The sequence below is a fragment of the Ambystoma mexicanum genome, chromosome 9 (genome assembly GCF_040938575.1).
Source record: "Ambystoma mexicanum isolate Mex_15411 chromosome 9, UKY_AmexF1_1, whole genome shotgun sequence".
NCBI classification, from domain to species: Eukaryota; Metazoa; Chordata; class Amphibia; order Caudata; family Ambystomatidae; genus Ambystoma; species Ambystoma mexicanum.
The window spans coordinates 654,416,707-654,438,764 of record NC_090931.1 but is presented as its reverse complement, the minus strand read 5'-3'; the positions used below and the strand labels follow the sequence as shown (position 1 = coordinate 654,438,764).

The 22,058-nt window shown below is 52.7% G+C and overlaps 1 protein-coding gene and 1 non-coding gene across 3 annotated transcripts in view; both read right to left on the bottom strand.

Moving 5' to 3' along the window:
• SLC43A2 (solute carrier family 43 member 2) overlaps nucleotides 1-22,058 on the bottom strand; it is a 179,212-nt gene that overhangs the window by 146,336 nt on the left and 10,818 nt on the right. The window lies entirely within an intron of this gene.
• Nucleotides 11,382-11,532, bottom strand: LOC138491079 (5.8S ribosomal RNA). Its single transcript, XR_011275950.1, has one exon. It is a non-coding gene; the product is annotated as a 5.8S ribosomal RNA (ribosomal RNA).

The following is a 22,058-nucleotide window of genomic DNA, read 5'->3' as shown; positions in this document are numbered from 1 at the left end:
CCGCCCAGGGGCACAGGCTTAAGGTACCACCCCGCGTGCTCTGGGGTGGGTGCTTAAGCTGCTGCCTCTCTTCCCCACCCTGGGTTTAAGGCACCAACTCAGCGCTCTCGGTCCGGGGAGAGACTTCCACGCCGACTATTAAGCTTACGGAACCCGACCGGAGAGAAATGCAGGAGTCAGCCACAACTCGGGCATCTGGTCCACCAGCCACAACTTGGGCCATCTGGGCCTACTACCAAGCCAGGTGGTCCAGTGGCCAGCCGGGCCTGCCCCAACCCCACTTTCCAGGGGCACAGGCTTTAGCTCCAACCCAGCGCCCTGGGGTGGCTGCACCCTCTCTTCCCCTGCCCTGTTCGGGGGCTTAAGGCACCACCTCGAAGGCCCGGGCCCAAGGCCATCTGGTCTGCCAGACTGACCAGGAAAGGTGAGAAGAGTGCGCCCCTATGGTGGGTGGTATTTTCCTGTGCACCCCGCATGCCCCAGGAGGAAGGATGGAGAACCTTGGCGGTGCTGCCGCCTTGCAACAAAAGCTTGGCTCAGAGGATGACTTCCAATAGATCGCAGCAACATAGCTGCTCTGCTACTTACGAAACCCTGAACCAGAATCAGGTTGTCGATGAATGATTTAGCACCAGATTCCCACAAACATGCGGTGCACTATGGATGAGAGAGGTGGCCCCCATTCTGTCCATACTCAAGTCCTGAGGCAAGCGGCTCTACACACCGGCCCCAAGGCCGGCTGTCCTAAGCTAACTGATGCTCTGTGGTGGAGGGGGGGATTTTGGACGTGGAGGCGTTCAGTCATAATCCCACAGATGGTAGCTTCATCCCATTGGCTCCTCAGCCAAGCATGCACACCAAATGTCTGAACCTGCGGTTCCTCTCGTACTGAACAGGATTACTATTGCAACAACACATCATCAGTAGGGTAAAACTAACCTGTCTCACAATGGTCTAAATCCACCTCACGTTCCCTATTAGTGGGTAAACAATCCGATGCTTGGTGAAATCTGTTTCACAATGATAGGAAGAGTCGACATCGAAGGATCAAAAAGCAACGTCGCTATGAAGGCTTGACCGCCACAAGCCAGTTATCCCTGTGGTAACTTTTCTGATACCTCCTGCTTGAAACCCAAAAAGTCAGCAGGATCGTGAAGCCCTGCTTTCACGGTCTATATTCATACTGAAAAATCGAGATCAAGCTAGCTTTTGCCCGTCTGCTCCGCGGGAGGTTTCTGTCCTCCTTGAGTTCGCCTTAGGACACCTGCGTTATGCTTTGACAGGGTGTACCACCCCAGTCAAACTCCCCACCTGCCACTGTCCCCGGAGCGGGTCGTGCCCGGCAGGTGCCGGGTGCTTGGAGCCAGAAGCTAGAGCCCCATGGGGCTCGCCCCCCGCCTCACCGGGTAAGTGGAAAAACAATAAGAGTAGTGGTATTTCACCAGCGGCCCGAGGGCCTCCCACTTATCCTACCTCATGTCTCTTCACAGTGCCAGACTAGAGTCAAACTCAACCGGGTCTTCTTTCCCCGACGATTCTTCCAAGCTTGTTCCCTTGGCTGTGGTTTCGCTAGATAGTAGATAGGGACAGTGGGAATCTCATTCATCCATTCATGCACATCACTAATTAGATGACGAGGCATGTGGCTACCTTAAAGGTCATAGTTACCCCATCCGTTTACCCACGCTTCATTGAATTTCTTCACTTTGACATTAGGAGCACTTGGCAGAAATCACATTGCATCAACACCCTCCACAGGCCTTCGCAATGCTTTGTTTTAATTAAACAGTCAGATTCCCCTGGTGCGCACCAGTTCCAAGTCAGCTGCTAGGTGTCGGCCGAGGCAGAATGTCGGCCCTGAACCCCCAGAGGAAGCACAAGATTGGCGAACACTGCAGCTGGGGTGATCCCCAGGAAGGGACCGGCTCGCAACCAGAGGCTGACTTCCCGTACCTACATTGTTCTGACATGCCAGAGGTTGTCCGCCTTGGAGACGTGCTGCGGATATGGGTACGGCCTGGCGCGAGATTTTCAAAATCTCACCCAGATTTGTAAGGACCAGCGGGGGCTCACCGGACGCCACCGGAACAGCGACGCGTTGCAAAGCTCGGGCCCCTTTCTCGGGGCAAACCCATTCCAGGGTCCCCTGCCCCTCACAAAGAAAAGAACTCTGTGTGGCTGGGGGCGTGGCTACAGAGCCATGTAGGAGGACGTGTTTCCAAGGAGGCTCCTGATGATCCTGAAATGATCCGAGAAAATGTGACACATTGAAACCATCCTGGTCTGAATACATCGTTTGCCCGAGTTCATGAACTAACACTGCCCAACTGGAGCTGGAGATGGTGAGGATCAGCGCTGTAATGCGAGCGAAATCAGCCGGAAGAATTTTGTGGCGGTGCGCTTGTGAGGAATCTAAAATGGCGATCCACCAACAACAAAGAGATGTGGAGGACAGCTGACTCGCGAGCAGCCCGTTGTAGGAGAGAGAGCTGCGCTCAGATCGGGTCTGCCAGAAGGGGCCGCGAGTAGAGCGGAGCTGTGAAGACCCCCTGTGGCCACAGCGCGTGACCCGGGGGAGAAGCCCGAAGGAGTAGACTACAAGGCTGCTCACCCATGAATAAGTGACAGTACAATATACACTGCAATACTCGGCAGTGTATGCGCAACACATACGAGGCACCGGCGTGCCCACAAGCAGCTGTAGCGAAGTGACGGCATGTGAGCCGTCCAAGCATTGTGGGCGGTTTCGCTTGCAGCCGCAGTGGAGACTTGATCATTAGACAGGCCTATGACAGGGCAGCTTTTTGGGTCACGCATGGTGTCCACGGCTGCAGGCTCCGTGTTGCGGCCATCCGGACCGAAGGTAACGCAATAACACGGATGTACAGGGCCAGCTTAGTATACGGAGTGCCACACAGGAAGACCCTGAAATGGATGCAATCAAGTTTCACTGATAATAAAGCCGAGCACAGCCTAAGGGTTGCCTGAGACCTGACGGAGGCACACAGGGGGACCCTGATTAGATGTGATAGCAGCTCCTAGCAAAACAGATGCCAGCTTAATCATATTACCCTTTGCAACGTGTATAAGTTCACGCATCCACCGGGGACAAGGGAGTTGATCTTGCAATTGCAGCACAGGGCAGGGTCATGCAGAGCGCTGACCCTGCAAACATGGAACTATTGCATGGTGGAATGTGGAACCAGTAACTAGAATGAACCGGTGGCGACCAGAGCACTACTGACTTATATTGAACTAACTATCACGTTGCCAAGCAATTCTTTGAATGGGCTGCGATGCGGAGCTTGGATAGCGCATTCAAAATGGCGCCAATGCGCGTGTGTATATAGACGCAGGGAGCTGCCCGGTACGCTGTGCACCAAGCGGATCGATCAGAGGGAGGCGATGCTGGGAGCGTCCGTCTCCTTTAACGAGGTGATGGGAGGAGAGAAAAGAGCACCGTTGCTGCTCACAGACAGCTGATAAGCTGAAATGCCCATGACACAATAAACCCAGCGCCGCACCGTGAGACGAAGAGGCGCAGGCACACATCAGCAACCCAACCTGCAACAAACTCCACTAAACCATCCTGTGGAGGCTAGTAAACACAATAGCACAACGAAGAACAAGACATGCCTATGATTGATTTACGAATGCTGATCCAGCCACTCGAGCGGCACAGACAGGCTTAGACAGAAACACAGAGACTTGCAGCCGCCTGAAGTGGGAACAAAGAGACGTAGACAACGTGCCCGAGGTGGCTGCAAGAGGTAACTGCAGATGAAGGTGTACAGGGTTGCCCCATGAAAGTGGGGACCAGCAAGAGTGGCCACCGGAGCCCGCAGAGCCACACCAGCGCCAGGCAGACAGCCCGGGGAGCTAGATCGACTGGGGCAGGGTCCTTAGTCTGTGAAGGCTGAATGAACCCACATGGGTACATGGGAGGACACAGTCCATTCTAGAAATAGGGGAGGTCGCTGGAGGACACCCCTGAAACGATCAGGCCGGGCCTAGACATTTTGGGCAATTTAGCACGTTCTAAAAGAGGACAGCACGTTTTGGGGCCGACTCACTTTACCCTGACGCAACAAGATGTCCAACAAACCCATCAGACAGAAAGGCAAGCAGCCCACACTGGACAATTTTGCCAAAACACCACCAGGTGCAGAAGGGGCCAGGAAGAAAGACAGGACCCCCGCTGGGGGCCCAGACATTATGGGCAACCAGGAGGTACTTGCGGTGATTGCGGACCTGAAAGTGGCCTTGGAGACCAAACTGGGCCTGGCAATCAGTGAATTGAAAGCTGTACTTGAGCTCAAAGTTGGAGCGGTGCAGGAGGACGTAAATCTTCTCCGGCAAGACGTACGATTGTTGGCTGAGCGCACGGAGGACCTGGAAAAAGAGGTGGCCCCGAACACAGCAGCCTGTGCTGCCCATAAATCTGAACTTCACGCCTTGGTACAACGTGTGGGCAATCTGGAGAGCAGGTCGGAAGAGGCAGAGGGACGCACCCGAAGGAACAATATTCCCATTGTCGGAAGGAGCTGAGGGAACTAACCCTACGAATACATCGAGTCTATGCTATTACAGGAGATAACCGGGGGAGCTCTGTCCTAGGGGTTCGGTGTAGAGAGGGCACACAGGGCCCTGATGAGGAAGCCACCGCCGGGGAACCCTACCGCCCCCCCCAGGCCGGTGATAGCGAAGATCCTAAACTACCAGGACCAGGAAAAAAATCCTTGAACCCTTTCGGAAGGGCGGCACGATACAAAGAGGTGCTGCAAACATAACGGCATACCCGGATTATACCTTGCAAGTACAGCGCAGCCGCATGAACTTTGGGTCCGTGAAAAGAAGATTGCGGGATGCAGGCCATAGGTACATGCTGCTTTTTCCAGCTAAACTGAAGGTTTTCTACAAGAGCAGAACCTTGTTTTTTGACACCCCAGAGGACGCCATGGGATGGTTAGATGCGCAGAGCTGTCCCCAAGAACCGGACATCTAGGGAGCAGAAGGTGGAGATAAGTAACATGCGTCGGAAAAGTGCTCTAGGTGCTGCAGCTCATGACAATGGGACTTGAATATAGCATTGCATACACCGGCAGAGGAGGGTGTTCAGAGCTACAATTATAAATATGAGACAGTGGCACTGGAAACCTTGATATAGATATAGGAGCTATACGGAGCATGACCTCACACCCCCATAGCAAATAGTTTAGTTAGGTCACTGGTAGTTCGGTGACACCCTGCTGGGTTCTGGGCTGGGGCCTTTTAGGGCAGAACCAAACGCAGGGGGGCCCGAGATCCAGGGATGGAGCTGGGCACTTGTTGGGGTTGGGGTAGACGAAGGGGGGGAGGTGGGAGGGTGAGAGGGGTGTGCAGTGGTTTGAAGTTGGGGGATGGGGAGTTGGGAAGGGGGTTGGAGGGAAGTTTGATGGGAGGGAAAGGGTATTGAGCCAAAATGTGACCCTTAAGAGGCGGGATATCATGGTGATGGCGCCAGGGTGCCTTACAGTGGTTACCTGGAATGTCAGGGGCTTCAACAGCTATCTGAAACGTAACAAGGTGATGATGTATCTGAAAAGGATGAGCACCGACATAGCATTATTGCAAGAGACCCACCTCACTAGGGAGAAATTGGAGGTGGTTAAGAAGAAGTGGAGGGGGTGCCTGGTGGGATCCACATACTCGGCCTACGCTAGAGGAGTTATCATCTGGGTGGTGCCGCAGGTGCCATTTCAGCTGCTTCAGGTCACGGGTGACCCAGATGGCAGATTGACTGTTGTGAAGGGTATATTGGAAAACCGAGAAGTGTGTATTGTAAATTTATATGCCCCTAACCAGGACACAGCGGCTTACTTTAGGACCCTGTACGGTAGAGTCGGCCCTCTGCTGGGTGGTGGGATTATTTGGGGAGGTGATTTTAACTGTGTACCTAACCCTAATGTTGACAGATCGGATAGTAAGATAGACAAACCAACCCCAGCAGCAAAGGTGCTGCAGGCCCTCCCGAGGGACTTCGACCTGGTGGATGTCTGGAGGCAGTTGCATCCAGTGGATAGACAATACTCGCACTATACGGCACCACACGCCCTTCACACAAGATTAGACTATGTGTTCGCCTCCACAGAGTTGGCAGGAGATGGAAGGTGCGGAATACAAAGCTAGGGTGCTTTTGGACCACTCCCCCTGGTCCTAGAGTGGCAGCATCAACCTCCCAGGGCACGGATTCCCACTTGGAAACTCAGAGCCGAGGCTCTGCAGGACCCGGGATTCAGGGAGGATTATTTATGAGGACCCAGGTGGCCCTAGAGACCACAAAATTCGGGTAAGATTGCAGGACATGGGCCTACCCACCTTAGATGAGGCAGAACGCGCAGACGTAGATGCCTCTATTACGATGGAAGAACTCGAACCAGTGGTTCGCTACTTGCCCACCTGTAAGGCCCCCGGGTCCGATGGGCTTCCAAGTGAATTTTATAAAACCTATGAACAAGAGTTGCTTCCCCCGCTGCTGGCATGCTTATCCAGTCGTATGAGCAAGGCAGGCTACCAGAGACCCTGCGAGAGGCGGTGATTATCCCGCTTCTGAAGCCGGGCAAGCCTATCACTGATTGTGAGTCGTACAGGCCCTTATCGATGCTCAATCAGGTTAGTAAAATCCTCACTGCTGTACTGGCAAATAGGCTTAAGGCTGTCATTGGTAAACTGATACACGCCGACCAAACGGGCTATGTCAGGAACATAACTGATAATCTCAGAAGACTGCATCACATCCTTGACCAGACAAAAAATGACCCAGGTGAACTGGCAATAGTTTCACTAGACGCGGTCAAGGCCTTCGAGCCAGTGAAAAGGCCCTAATTGATTGCGACCTTTAAAGGCTATGGAATGGGACCGGGGTACCTCAGGTGGGTGACAATGTTATACAGCTCCCCGATCGCCAGGGTCAAAACGGGTGCTATCATTTCGGACAAATGGTAACTAAGCAGAGGCACTAGACAGGGCTGCCCATGTTATACATATGGGCACTGGAGCCATTGGCCACCTGCCTGAGACAGCAATACGAGGAGATAGGTATTCGCACTGCGGATGGCATGCACCTTGTTTCTTTATATGCGGACATACTGTTATATTTACGCTACCCAGAAGAGAACATGCAATATATTCTAGACATGATGGAGCAATTTGCCGTTCTCTCTGGCATAGCGGTTAACCCCACAAAGTCTAGCGTGTTCCCTCTGGGGAGATACAAGCTTGTCTTGCCCAGGAGTCTGCCAGTGTTGCCGATTACCCTGGCACACAAAGTCGTTTCGATATCTCGGAATTGACATATACCATATGGCAGAAGAACATGCAAGCAACACAGTTAAAGCAGTAGAAGAAATTAAGAACAGCATGGGATTCTGGTCCAGGTTACCCCTTGCTATGGTGGGGAGGGCTGCTCTGCTAAAAATGGTAGTTTTGCCCAGAATGTTGCATTTCTTTGTTAACATCCCGCATGGGATCCCGAGGCGCTTTTTCGCTAGCCTCCATAGCCTGTGTAGGAGCTTCATCTGGGGCAACTCCAGGAACAGGGTGGCCCTCTGGAAACTACAGAACTCGTGTGATAGGGGAGGGATCAACCTGCCAAATTTTGAGCTATACTATCTGGCAGGGCAGCTGCAGTATGTAGCAAGATGGCTGTCTGGCGAGGAGACGGCATAAACCAGGCTGCTGTGCAGGGAACTGCTCCCCTTCTTTCACAAAGAAGTGGTGTGGCTGTCCAAGTCGAGGGTCCGGGGGATGGCGGGGCTGCTGGTACTGGGATGGGAGATATGGCACAGAACGTGGCAGATTGCGGGACACCTGGTTCCGTACTCTATACAGGTGCCGTTTGCAGCACTATGTGGAGAGGATCCCCAGCTGATACAAGGGGTCCGCAAGTACTGGGAACCAGTGGGCCTGGCCACCCTGGGAGACATATGGCTGGAAGGGGAGGCATTAGAGTTCCCGAACCTGATCGAAGATACTGGGGTGCATAAAGGGCAGTACATAACTTACACCAGAATTGTCAAGAGAGTACGAGTGAAGTGGCCAACAGAGGTGCTCACCGGACAACCGGATGCCACCATGGAGGCTATATATGATATTTCAGAGGGTGGGCATGAGATTTCCCGCATATACGAGCTGTTGGGGTCCAAGGTGGGGAAGGACTTGACCCAACAGACAACTTTGGGAGGATGAGGTGGGAGAGCCCATGTCGGATGGGCTCTGGAAAAGAGCCCAAAGATATCATAAAAAAGTGTCCCGGAACGCAAGGCTCCAGCAGATCCAACTATATGTCACACATAGAGCATAGCTCACCCCCAGTAAGATCGCTAGGTTTGGTGGCCATACGACTCAGAAATGCCCTAGGTGTGGGGTGGAGGAGGCTGGGCTACTCCACATGTTTTAGGCCTGCCCTGAGGTGGGGCGGTTTTGGCAAGAAGTGAAGGCACGCTTAGCAGGAACCAGTATTACACTGGAGGTGGAGTCGGCCTGGGCATGCATGCTGGGGGGATTCCCTAGGCCACGTAACTTAAAGCACATAAGCAAAATGAAAGATCTAGCATATGTCCAGGCCAAACGAAGGATAGCAATGTGCTGGAAGGCAGCCCAGAGGCCGAGGATAGAGTTGTGGTGGGCTGACCTCTTAAAATGGGCAGAGGCAGAAACGGCTATTTGGTGGTACACGGTTTGTAGGGGAGGGAAGGAGGAGGTAGGACCCCTAATTGAATGGAGGCAGCTGTGGCTACCATGAGTGGCCCCCCAGTCTGATCAGAACGATGATAAAACGGATAAAGAGACGACGATAAACCCACCTGAAAAATCACAGGATGATGACGGACATATTGGCTCAAGTTAGGGGGGAGGGAGTTTCATGAGACTGGACAATGCTGATTGTAACACTCTGACGCTGAATCTGATGATGGAAGTCCCAAGAATTGTGTGTTATATAAAATAAAAATTGTTTTTTCCAAAAAAAAAAAAAAAAACTCTGCGGCTCCCGCCGGCTTCTCTGGGATCATTTGCATTGCCGCACTGGATGCCACAAGGGCGCCCGTCCCTGCCACTCTGGATTTGGGGATCTGAACCCGACTTCCTGTCGATCGGCTGAGGGCAATGGAGGCCATAGCCCATCCCTTCCGAACGGCGCTCGCCCATCCCTTAGGACTGACTGACCCATGTTCAACTTCTGTTCACATGGAACCCTTCTCCACTTTATTCTTCAAAGTTCTCGTTTTAATATTTGCTACTACAACCAAGATCTGCACCTGCGGCGGCTCCACTCGGGCCCTCGCCCCGGGCTTCTGTGCGTACTGCAGCAGCCCTCCTACTCACCTGACTTAGCCCCCGCGGCTCTCAACGCCGGCCTGGTATGGGCCTGATGCTCCAGGGCCATCCATTTTCAGGGCTAGTTGATTCGACAGGTGAGTTGTTACACACTCCTTAGCGGATTCCGACTACCATGGCCACCATCCTGCTGTCTATATCAACCAACACTGTTTCTGGGGACTGATGAGCATCTGCATCATGCGCCTTAACCCCGTGTGCGGTTCATCCCGCAGCGCCTGTTCTGCTTACCAAAAGTTGCCCACTGAGCACTTTCATACAATACCCGGCTCCACGCCAGCAAGCCGGGCTTCATACCCATTTAAAGCTTGAGAGCAGGTTGAGATAATTTTGGCCCCAAGACCTCTAATCATTTGCTTTGCTAGATAAAACTGGGGTTTCCGTGCGCCAGCTATCTTGAGTGAAACTTCGGAGAGAACCAGCTACTATATCATTTGATTAGTCTTTTGCCCCTATACCCAGGTCGGATGACCGATTTACACATCAGGACCGCTACGGACCTCCACCAGGCCGAGTTCACAATCTTTCGGGTCCTATCACACACGCTCATGCATCATCTCTGACAGAGCGGGGGAGACGGGTCGGTGGAGAGCCCACCGCGACAGGATGCCACTGCAATTGCCGGGCACCAGCCCTCAACATCATTACATTACAGGGTTTCATTCATCCCTCTGACTCGGGCAGGCATTATATTCTTAGTCAGTGTTTCCAGACAGGTCGGGTGGTTAACCGACCCCTGGCGCCCTTTGTGGGCCTCCCCGCCCGGCAGCACGATGTGGTTGGGGTGTATTGAGGGCAGTCCACCACAGTCACATCGGGAGCCCCGTCTCCCGTGGCCACTCTAGCAACTCCCCAAGAGGGGCCAGGACAGTTGCCGGAAAAGGGCCCGGTGGTGGTCTATCTCCCTCAGCCCCGTGGACACAGCAAAACTGCTGTCAGGGGGCTGTAACACTCTCTGCTGGAGCAGAGAGCCACCTGCCCCCTGGGGCCTTCCCAAATGCACCCTGCTGGGGCTGCATGTGCCTGGGCCGCAGACCCGCAAGGGCCTCCACCGTTCCAGGTGAACAACCTGCCTGCCGTGTTGAATCCTGTGGGTGGACTGCACAGACCCCACCAGTTTACCGCTCAACCGTTTCACACCCTCTTGAACTCTCTTCAACTTTCCCTTACGGTACTTGTTAGTCACCAGTCTCGCGCCCGTATTTAGCCTTAGACAGAGTTTACCACACGCTTTGGGCTGCATTCCCAAGTAACCTGACTCCAAGAAGACCTGATCCCGGTGTGCAAGAGGCCGCTATCGGCCTAACACCATCCGCGTGGGGAGACTCGATCAGAAGGACTTGAGCCCCCTGAGTGATGCCGGGGAGTCGGTCTTCTGTACGCCACATTTCCCACGCCTGCTGCTGAATGGGGATTCGGCGCTGGGCTCTTCCCTTTTCACTGGCCGTTACTGAGGGAATCTTGGTTAGTTCCTTTTCCTCTGCTTAGTAATATGCTTAAATTCAGCAGGTCACCATGTCTGATCTGAGGCCGTGGTCGGGGAGCACAAAGCTCAGGGCAGCTGGCCTCGGGCCCGTATGGGGGGTTGCCCCAGCCCTTGGCGCAGGCGAGTGTATTCTGTCCCAATCTGTGACCAAAGCCCACATGGTCACGAGGTCCGTGTTCCATGGTCATCCTGCGCCGGCAGCCGTGGGACACCAAAGACAGCCACACACAGCACGGCCAGGTGCCCCGGGGTAGGGTGAAGGTGCGCCAGGCTTTTTTAAAGCCTGCTGCCGCCGCCACCACATCTGGGGCGCGTCGGCCACCCGGCCCTCCCGAAACCAGCATGAGGTGGGGAAACTGGGGAAACCAGGACGCGTCGGCAATGAGCTTGTGCGCCAGATCCAAGGATCCAGCGACGGTGCTGATCGGGGTCTGATCTTAGGGGGATGAATGGAATGTGGTCCCTGCGACAGCCCCAGCCACGCCCCTGGGAGTGAACCCCGGGGCAATTGATGTACAAGCGACCCTCAGACAGGCGTAGTCCCGGGAAAAAACCAGGGCCACATGGTGCGTTCGAAGTGTTGATCAATGTGTCCTGCAATTCACACTAATTCTCGCAGCTAGCTGCGTTCTTCATCGATGCACGAGTCGAGTGATCCACCGCCAAGAGCCACAGGCAACTTTTTTTGTCCTAGACGTCGGCCTGACCCTGCCGGTGCAGGAGAGGTTGGGGGAGGCAGCGCTGGCTGTGGCAGGACAGCCCAGCTCCCTGTCTAGCTCGGCCGAAACCATTGTAGTTTCTAAAAAATAAAAAATAATAATCCAGGTGCTCAGCCTGACCGCCAGCTGCAGCAGCACAGCACTTCCCAGGGGGATGGAGGTAGGCCGCTCCGCCACCTGCCCACACGGCCCGATCCACTCATCCTTCCCCGACCCCTTCCGCTTCCCTTTTGGGAGGGGGGCTGGGAGATGGACAACAAGGCAGGCCAGAGACAGCACAGACAGGGGGTCGGTGGGACCACTAGAGTCTTCAAACCCCAGCCCGGCCGCATAGGACCCAGCTCCAGGTACCTGGGCAAGAGGGAAGGTCACCCACTGTGCCAGCGGGCCTGGCCATTGCTCACACACAAAGGTGGGCGGCTGGAACCTTGGCGCCCACCGTCAAGTGAGCCAGCTGCACCATGGCTCATGCCTGGCTTGCCCGGGTGCCTGTCTGCCTGGGGAGGCACCCCTCGAGAGCAGTCAGGTTTCCCTCGGCTCCCGGCTGCCCCCAGTCAGGGCTTCCCTGGTGACCGGGGTGTGCCCACCAATGCCCAGCCGCTGGCAGGTCAGAGAGGAGTGTGCGCCCCCCGGCCAGCGCAGATGCGAGCTCAGTGAGGAGAGGGGGCTGGTTGACCACGCGCACCAGACCGCTCTGCGAGAGGTGCCCCAGGCTGTGGGTGTGCACGTCTGGGATGCAACCGAGGTCGGGCCCACAGCTCTCCCTCCCGCTGCTCCGCTGTTAATGATCCTTTATGCCCCCACCCACAAGCAGAAACCATTCACACTCAAATGCCCCATTTCTCCTTCCAAACACGTTCCAGATTCAAATGCCACCTCCCTCCTGACCTACATGCCACCATCCCTCCATCCGAACCCACACAAAGACACCAACATCCGTCCCTCCATACCTACACCAAGATGCTCCACCCCTCAGAGCCACACCCATATGCTTCATCTCTACCTCTACACTCAGATGGCGCCATTCGCCCTCTCTCTATACCCACACCCGATTACCCCATCCCTTCGACACACACATACTCCCACCACTCCAATAAACCAACATCCTTCTCTCCAGACAAACATACCCCATCCCTCCATTCACACCCAGATGCCCCCTTCCTTCCCACCAGAGCGCTCCAGCCCTGACCCACATGCTCCACCATTCCCTGACATGCCCCCATCATATGCCCATTCCATATCAACAATGCCCCCTCCGATCCAGACTCCACGATGCACAATCCCTTCCTCAAGACCCATACCATGATGGCCCATGCTCCCTCCACACAGAAAAATGCCCCTATCCGTCCTCCGACCAATGAGCCCCAATCTTTCCCTCCAGACCCACACCAATGTGCCCCATCCCTCCCTCCAAACGCACATCAATGTGTCCTGTGCCTCCCTTCATACCCAAAGCAATGTCCCCATCCCTCCCTACAGACCCACACCCATGTGCACCATCCCTTCCTCTCAGAACCACACCAAGATGCCCCATCCCTCTCTCTAGACCAATACCATAATGCACCATCCTCCCTCCACATAGCAAGATGCCCCTTGCATCAGATGCCCATGTGCCGATCCTGAATCACATGCAGATAGCCCCAGGCAACCCCCTCTAAAACCACCCATCCTAGTATGCCCCCATCCGCCCAGACCCACACCAATGTGCCCCGTCCCCTCCTTCCAGACCCACACCAATATGCGGTCATCCCTCCCCAGACCAATGTCCCCATCCCTCCCATCAAACCCACACCAATGTGCCCCCAACACCTCCCTACAGAGCCACACCAAGATGCCCAGTCCAACTTACCAACCCACACCTAGATGACCCTTGCCACCCTCCAGACCCACTGTGCCCCATCTCTCCCTCCAGAAAAACACCCATGTGCCCCATCCACCTCCCTCCAGAGCCATACCAATGTGCCCCACCACCTCCCTCCAGAACACACCAATGTGCCCCCACCACCTCCCTCCAGAGCCACACCAATGGGACCCGACCACTTCCCTCCAGAGCCACACCAAGATGCCCATCCCACTTCCCAACCCACACCTAGATAACCCATGCCACCGTCCAGACCCACTGTGCCCCATCTCTCCCTCCAGAAACACACCAATGTGTACCATCCCTCCACCCAGATCCACACCAATGTGCCCCCACCACCTCCACCCAGATCCCCGCCAATGTGCCCCCACCACCTCCCCCCAGAGCCACACCAAGATGCCCCATCCAACTTCGCAACCCACACCTAGCTGACCCATGCCACCCTCCAGACCCGCTGTGCCCCATCTCTCCCTCCAGAAACACACCCATGTGCCCCCACCACCTCCCTCCAGAGCCACACCAAGATGCCCCGTCCAACTTCCTAACCCACACCTAGATGACCCATGCTACCCACCAGACCCACTGTTCCCCATCTCTCCCTGCAGAAACATGCCCATGTGCACAATCCTTCCGCCAAGATCCACACCAATGTGCCCCACCACCTCCCTCCAGAGCCACACCAATGTGCCCCCACCACCTCCCTCCAGAGCCACACCAAAATGCCCCGTTCCACTTCCCAACCCACACCTAGATGACCCATGCCACCCTCCAGACACACTGTTCCCCCATCTCTCCCTCCAGAAACACACCCATGTGCACCATCCCTCCGCCAAGATCCACACCAATGTGCCCCATCACCTCCCTCCAGAGCCACACCGATGTGCCACCACCACCTCCCTCCAGAGCCACACCAAAATGCCCAGTTCCACTTCCCAACCCACACCTAGATGACCCATGCCACCCTCCAGATCCACTGTGCCCCATCTCTCCCTCCAGAAACACGCCCATGTGCCCCATCCACCTCCCTCCAGAGCCAAACCAATGTGCCCAACCACCTCCCTCCAGAGCCACACCAATGTGCCCCGTCCAACTTCCTAACCCACACCTAGATGACCCATGCTACCCACCAGACCCACTGTGCCCCATCTCTCCCTCCAGAAACACACCCATGTGCACCATCCCTCCGCCAGGATCCACACCAATGTGCCCGACCACCTCCCTCGAGAGCCACACCAATGTGCCCCCTCCACCTCCCTCCAGAGCCACACCAAAATACCCCGTCCCACTTCCCAACCCACACCTAGATGACCCATGCCACCCTCCAGACACACTGTGCCCCATCTCTCCCTCCAGAAACAAACCCATGTGCCCCACCACCTCCCTCCAGAGCCACACCAAGATGCCCCGCCCAACATCCTAACCCACACCTAGATGACCCATGCTACCCACCAGACCCACTGTGCCCCATCTCTCCCTCCAGAAACACACCCATGTGCACCATCCTTCCGCCAAGATCCACACCAATGTGCCCCACCACCTCCCTCCAGAGCCACACCAATGTGCCCCCACCACCTCCCTCCAGAGCCACACCAAAATGCCCCGTCCCTCTTCCCAATCCACACCTAGATGATCCATGCCACCCTCCAGACACACTGTGCCCCATCTCTCCCTCCAGAAACACACCCATGTGCACCATCCCTCCACCCAGATACACACCAATGTGCCCCCACCACCTCCCTCCAGAGCCACACCAAGATGCCCTGTCCAACTTCCCAACCCACACCTAGATGACCCATGCCACCCTCCAGACCCACTGTGCCCCATTTCTCCCTCCAGAAACATGCCCATGTGCCCCATCCACCTCCCCCCAGAGCCACACCAATGTGCCCCACCACCTCCCTCCAGAGCCACACCAAGATGCCCCATCCAACTTCCTAACCCACACCTAGATGACCCATGCTACCCACCAGACCCGCTGTGCCCCATCTCCCTCTCCAGAAACACACCCATGTGCAACATCCCTCCGCCAAAATCCACACCAATGTGCCCCACCACCTCCCGCCAGAGCCACACCAATGTGCCCCCACCACCTCCCTCCAGAGCCACACCAAAATGCCCCGTCCCACTTCCCAACCCATACCTAGATGACCCATGCCACCCTCCAGACACACTGTGCCCCATCTCTCCCTTCAGAAACACACCCATGTGCACCATCCCTCCACCCAGATCCACACCAATGTGCCCCCACCACCTCCCTCCAGAGCCACACCAGGATGCCCTGTCCAACTTCCTAACCCACACCTAGATGACCCCTGCTACCCACCAGACCCACTGTGCCCCATCTCTCCCTCCAGAAACAAACCCATGTGCACCATCCCTCTGCCAAGATCCACACCAATGTGCCCCACCACCTCCCTCCAGAGCCACACCAAGATGCCCCGTCCAACTTCCTAACCCACACCTAGATGACCCCCGCTACCCACCAGACCCACTGTGCCCCATCTCTCCCTCCAGAAACAAACCCATGTGCACCATCCCTCTGCCAAGATCCACACCAATGTGCCCCCACCACCTCCCTCCAGAGCCACACCAATGTGCCCCCACCACCTCCCTCCAGAGCCACACCAATGTGCCCCCACCACCTCCCTCCAGAGCCACACCAAAATGCCCCGTCCCACTTCCCAACCCACACCTAGATGACCCATGCCACCCTCCAGACACACTGTGCCCCATCTCTCCCTCCAGAAACACACCCATGTCCTCCATCCCTCCCCAGACCCACACCAATGTACCCCAACCCACACCACTGTCCCTATCCCTCACCCAGACCCACACCACTATGTCCTATCCATCCCTCCAGACCCACACCAATGTGCCCCCTTTCTCCAGAGCCACGCAAAAGTGGCTCATCCCACCAGACCTACACCAGCATGCCCCTATCCAACCATTCAGACCCCAGCAAGATGCCCAATCCCTCCCTCTAGTCCAATAATGCCTGATCCTTCTTCCAAATAGCAAGATGCCCCTTCCCCCTTGCAACAGATGCCTGTGTGCCATCCCGAATCACACGCAGATAGCCCCAGCCAACCCCCTCTAAAACCACGCATCCTAATAATCACACCCTCATAAAACATTAAATCACTCTATTAACCCCTGTTGATCAGTTAAACACAAGCATACACTGTCTCCCTGTTCCTTTTCTTAGCCCTCCATTCCTTTTTTTATGTTGAATAGCTGAGCATGATTTTTAAAGTAAATGTAATTTCCTGCTCCCCCGTCTAAATCGGGTGTCTTGCAGGAACGTTCACGGTATCCGGAAGAAAATTCCAATTTACAGCCAGCCAAAAGCACACGGGTTGCTGCTGTTCCTGCAGCCTGGCAGCCAGAGTCTTGCCGCTCAGGACGCTCCAGGGACTCCTAGAAATGTTCCCGGTGTTGAAATGCCAACCCCAAACGCTGCTAGCCAAAGGTTGGCAGGGTCCGGTTGCACTTGCACCGGGGCAGCCAGAGCGTTCAAAATTCCCGCTCAGCCCCAGCCCGTTACTGAACGTGCTCCGGAACCGCTTCTCTGCTCCGGAAAGCATACGGATGACATCAGAGGTCACGTGACAACGAGGGGGCGGGCCGTTGCTATGGTCCTTTTCTCGGATGGGAACTAGTCGCTACCATTCCCCCAGTTGCACAGAACACTGCGTATAGTTGATTATTTGGGTTCTGGTAAGTCTTAAAGTTATCTCTTGTTGATTGTTACTTTAATGCAGAGCGGCAATATTGGGAAGGGGGTATTTCTGTGTATTTTGCTGGTTTGTAATGTGCATCAGGGGTGAGGTTTACTTAAAGTACAGGCGGATTCAGTTTTAGTTTTTTTCGTTATTTCAGTGGTTTTTGAGGATATGTAACGTGCATCAAAGGGGTGAGGCAATATTGGGGATGGGGTATTTCTGTGTATTTTGGGGGGGTGAGATTTACTTAAAGTTCATGTGGATTCAGTTGGTTTTGGGCTTTTCTCGTGCAGATGTGCGATTTGCCCGTGGGAGATGTGTTTTATGGCGTGGGGCTGGGCACAGTGCGTTCCTCCCGTCCCAATGGGACTTCCACTGCACCAGTGAACAGTACAGGGAACGGCTAGTTATCCTCCCCGCTGGAGGGGAAGGCGGGAGGGGGTTGCAGGATTTGGTATGTGCAGCAGATGGGGATATGTGTCTTATGCAGACAGACGCATATGGGTACGAATTACCAGCATAACAGTTCAGTTCTTTATTTCTCCTGCATGGGGGGCCATTTGGAATTCCCCGGGGAGGGGATTGTGCATTTACCCCTTTGCAATGTGTGCAAGAGAAGGCTAAACGGAGGCCTTCTAGTGCTTTCATTATCAATCACACATTTAAAGTCCCCTATGAGACCTGCTAGCATTGTGTTTGTTTTAAAGTTTGCCGATAGTTTTTGAAATGCCTTTAAGGCATAACACCGTGTATCTGTTACGTCGTCCTGACGTTTTCACGTGGGAAGTCGTCTACGTGCTTAGGAAGAGGATTGCGGAGGAAGGAGCGCTCCACGGGCAGGTATTTATTTATAAGGCGCTTATTCATCTCGGCAAAGCGCCTGGTATATTTGGTATTTTTATTTACATCGAGCTCATCCACAGGTGTTTCACAGCGGGAAGGGAGGGCAACGGGGGCGAACAAAACACTGATGGGTTTGTTTTTCCTATTTTGATTTTAGTTGCACCAACAGCGGATCTTTGTGTGTCTTCTTGGTTGGTATCCCCATCCTCGGCTCCACCCAACCCCAAACAGAAGTGCTTTATGGCCGTGCGGCCGCACACGCCGAGGGCATTTCATGGCAGATTCGGCTGCCGCCATCTACCACCTTATCCAGTCGTGGAAATGAGAACAATTCTTTAAAATGCACAATTTGCATCCCATTTTATAACTCTCCCCCCCCCCTTGGGTACTGTTCAAACAGGGTTAGAAAAGCAATGAATTGCCATTTACAACTATGGGCCACTTTTTCATTGGTGCCCGAGACAATTTTATGGCACAGTCCGACCCGCACATGTACATGGGAGCAAACCGTACCAGCCATCTGTGCACCTAAACTACCAACAGCAATGTTGGTCTACACTGTGATCTTAGCTCATGCAGAGCAGTATTTTAAGCAGACTGTGAAAGAATCGTTAAGAGCAATTACTCTAGCTAATGGTGAAAGAGCAGATAGTCTGTGGGGAAACCACGATTTAATTGTGTGAACAATTTTTTTACAAAAAGATGCAATTCAAGTTCTCCAGTGCATTTGCTTAGTTATGAAGTTCATTAGCTATGTAGTCGCGTCTTTACTCTCTCATCAGCTTAGACTAACAAGTGAATATTTCTTTATCAGTCAGATCCTTTTTGTCACTTATGCGACCAGGTCAATCATTTTGAAGAAACCCACCACTGCGATGACCCAGTTCGTCTTTTCACCGCTTATTAAGCGGGCCCACCATTCCTGTTCATCATAAACATATACGTTATTAAGCAGCTGGCCTAGCCATGTGGATCTTTCTTTTGAGAGGCCTTTACAGGATAGGAGATGCCTTCTTGTCTCGATTTGATTATCTTAGGTGCAGAAGCGGCATTTGTTTGAGTCCACCTGTCGCCTGATCGCTAAGATCTCGTTTGTGCTGATTAAGTTCAGGTGAATTCTCATGAAACTTGCTCTTAGAGCTTTGTCTGGGATTTTCACACGGTATGGTATAATATTGTTTAATTTTTTTGGATTGTATGGCAGATCCTTTGTCAGGCTGCATTCTATCCAATCAATTTCTAAGATCTTTTTATTGACTTTCCCTGGATTGGCGAGGAGGTCCCCTTCTGAACTTGCAATTTATTTATTTATTTTATTTTTATTTTTTCAATAAGCTCCTGTTCTTTGATCTCCATTTTTGAGCATTTGGTTTTCATCGTTCAACATTGCTCTGTTGATTATCTCCAGAATTGATTTCGCAGCCAGTTGAATGATCTTCCTGTATAGCATCAGACTGCTTCTTTCGACGCTTTCAGGGAGGACAAACTCAGTTCACGTCGAATCAACACCATAGGTGTCGACTGTGGCAATGACAGCACTTGGCGCCAAAAGCGTCCCTCAAGCTTAATCCATATGGAGTCTGGAAGTGATGGCATTGCTTCAGCTCCAAAAACTATACTTGGGATCACCTTTAATCTAAAGAATTTCAGGATTGGCATTAATGAGAAACGTCCAAACTTTCTGTTCATGATTTTTGTTTGGACTATTAAAGTTCTCATCTTTGCTCGTAGATGGTCTTGCATTGGTGTTTCAGCTCTACTGTTGTTCAGTATTATCCCCAAGTATTTGAAAGTGGTGTCGTTTTCCAGCCTCTTAACCCCCGTGAACAGTTTGAGACTGTGGTGTGGTGTGTTGTTTTGTTTTTTTTCCTGAACATTACCTTCTTTTTTTGTTTCGTTGAGTTCCAAGTTGTTGTCTCTCAGGTAGACCTTCAAGTTATCCATATGTCTTTGTAACCCGACAGGGGTTTGGTCAAGCAGTCTTATGTCGTCCACTTAGAGGATTCTTGGGATTTGTGTATTTCCCAATGACGGCAGGAAGGCTCGAATTAATTCCTGGGAGTCCCTATAGTCAGCAATGTAGAGTTGCATAAAGCTGGCACTATAGTGCATCCTTGCTTCACCCCACGCGCTGTTACGATCTTATCTGATAACAGGCCAGCTTTGTTTAGCGTTACTCTCATTGAGGTCTGTGAGTACAAGTCTGGATAGGCTGTAAAATTGAGCTCAGGCACCTTCGATGGATCCGTTTTTGCCACAAGATTTCTCTATTCACCCTGTCGAAAGCTTGCAACAAGTCCACGAAGATTAGACCTAATCGTGTTTTGGCTTGAAGTGCTTTTGCCTTCAGAACACTTATTAGAAGAATGTTTGCTGAAGTTCCCAGTCCACGCACGAAGCCCAACTTTATTGAATGCTTGCTAGGGATAGTGATCCATGTCATTAATTTTGAAAATATCTTCTTTGATCATTGTTTATTATGATCTGGGGTGAATGCTTTTTGTGTTTTTTCTTCTTCTCTAATGATGGGACCAGTTCATTCTCATTAGATGATGTTGAGCTATTTTCATGCTTGTCTGGATTTTTAAGCAGCCTTGTGTATCAGAGGACTGGTGCGGTAGCGGGAGTTTTCTGACCTGGGCGTGAAAGAGTGCTGTTAATTGCTTTGCTATTTGAAAGCGGGAGGTCACTTTATTCCCTTATGGCAGTGGTCTTCAAGCCTTTCTATGCTGACCCCGCCCCCCAGGTAAAATAATTCCTCCACCCCAGGGGCTGGGGGGGTTTAGGTGGGAGGAGACATCTGACTCTTCTGGAGATTAGTGCCTGGCTCATATTAGCAAAGGCCTTCCTGCTAAGGTGTAATATTGACGGTTGCCCTAGTAAAGATCAATTTGGTAATGGGTTCTGTCCCTGCATACCCTCCTATTTTCTGTGCATGTTGCTGTCTGCAAGCTGGTTGATATGTCCGTTTAAGAAACTGAAACGGGTGCTTGTCTTTTAAAGGACACACACACAATTACTGCAGCATTCTAGGTACAAGAGCTCTGCAGTTAAGAACGTATTGCCTCTCCGGAACACCCACCTCTAATTTTGCAAACGGATGCAAATAGTTAAAGCCACAATGGGTGGAAGTCTTGGAGGAAGTTAACTGAGCACCAATCACTCATAAATCTGGACACATCAGGCAGGAACATCCATAGCAAGCCCACTATAAATGAATGGTTTTGGGTAGACCTGGTTCACAAATACTTGGTCATACTAAATGTACTTTTTTTTATTTCTTCTTTTAGATAACTCAAATCATGGCACTCTTTTTGATTCCGACAATTCTCTGCATTTGAAAGGATGGGGAATTTGAGCCTTTGCAATTCCTGGTGAAGTTAATTGTAAATTGCTGAGAGAGGGTATCGATGAAAGTGGAAGAGAAATACGTGAAGAAAAGGATTTCAAGGCAGTCATGCTTTGTAGTCAGGTAAGCAAACTTTTTTTTTTTTGGTTCATCTATTTTTTGTTTGGGGGAGGAGGGTACATCTGACGTCCCTATGCGGAGTCGTTCCCTTTTTTCACACATACAGATGAATGCTGCACAACGCCCACCTCATTTACAGCATGTCTTTCCTCTAGTGTAACTCTTTAAAGTATAGAGTGCTATGTGTTGAATGCCCTCGGTGTCCGTAGTCCAGGTCAGAAGGTCAGAGTATGTGTGCAGCTAGGACAGAGAATGGATTGGTATTGGCGAATCGCACTCTACCTCCTTAAAGTTAGGTATGCAGTCTTTTAGAATGAAAGTAAAACAATATCGGGTCATCTGTAGGTGAATTGTTTCGACCTTAGCCGTCTTCAAGGCCTTGAAATTGAACACTTGGTATGGTGACCAGGTTTGGAAGTTGATTGTGAAAATATCTTGAAACAATTTTCTGATGGTACTTGATGATAAAGGGTTGAGAGACCTGTCAATGGCTGGCGCGTTGTGCTAAAAGTTTTTAGTGGTGCTTGGACATCCTGGATTGGTTCCCCAAATCGAAATTCCTATATCTTTAGATTTTTTTTTT